Source organism: Suncus etruscus, chromosome 3 (genome assembly GCF_024139225.1).
Source record: "Suncus etruscus isolate mSunEtr1 chromosome 3, mSunEtr1.pri.cur, whole genome shotgun sequence".
Classification (NCBI taxonomy): domain Eukaryota; kingdom Metazoa; phylum Chordata; class Mammalia; order Eulipotyphla; family Soricidae; genus Suncus; species Suncus etruscus.
Window position 1 is genome coordinate 53126091 of NC_064850.1, and position 923 is coordinate 53127013.

Genomic DNA, 923 nt, shown 5'->3' on the forward strand with positions numbered 1-923 from the left:
TCCAGCACAGAGAAGGTTAAGGAGGCATTTCAGTGACACAAATCCAAAGGCTCATCCTTGGCCAGAGGGACAGAGATACAGCCAGCTGCTCAGTGGTATGGGTTAAGGGTTGAGCAGTTATCCAGAGAATTACTATAGGAAGCTAAGATATAATTCTCTTATGCCTTTCTTTTTTTTTTCATGGTCGAAATAATTTTATTTATCCAGAAAAAATATGGAACACTTCACAAATTTGCATGTCATCCTTGCGCAGGGGCCATGCTAATCTCTGTATCGTTCCAATTTTAGAATATGTGCTGCCGAAGTGAGCACTCTCTTATGCCTTTCTAAGGGGATCATCTCCAGCTCTCTGTATGGACTGGGTTTGAGAAAGTAGAGATCCACATTTGAAAATGAAGTATCAGCAGAAGCCTGGGATTGGCTGTCAATCATTTCACTCAATGTTCAGTGAATCAGGCCACCCACAACTCAACCAATCTCCAACTTAATGACCTTTTACTTTAGCTATGTTGAGTATTGTGGGTCAGCATATTTATTTAACTGAAACAAGTGAAAAAGGGCTTTTATGGTAAAGGACAGCCCCTTCTGTCCATCCAAAATATCCAGATAAGCTTTGCCAATATGCTCAGGACAGGTTTTTCCAAGATAAGTTCCTTTGGCATGTGGATTAGTTTTAGTTGAGGTAAAGCCTGCAGGTTTGCAGAGATCTTGAGTCCTTTCTTGATTACCTGAAAAATAAAAACTTGGTGTTTAGCCTAGTACAAGAATTATTATCAGAAAAGACAGAGTGCCAAGCACTCAATTACAGAGACCCCAATATTAATATTGGTCATTCTCTCCTGGTCATGTCAAAACCCCTTGAAGTCCTCTGAAGCCCCAGGCTCCAGTGCCAGTCCTGTGCCAGGACATTTAGCCCCACATTG

The 923-nt window shown here is 41.4% G+C and overlaps 1 non-coding gene across 1 annotated transcript; it reads right to left on the minus strand.

Annotated features, from left to right (window-relative positions):
• Positions 1-208: 208 nt before the first annotated feature.
• On the minus strand, positions 209-312 carry LOC126005771 (U6 spliceosomal RNA). Its single transcript, XR_007494806.1, has one exon. It is a non-coding gene; the product is annotated as a U6 spliceosomal RNA (small nuclear RNA).
• Positions 313-923: the final 611 nt, after the last annotated feature.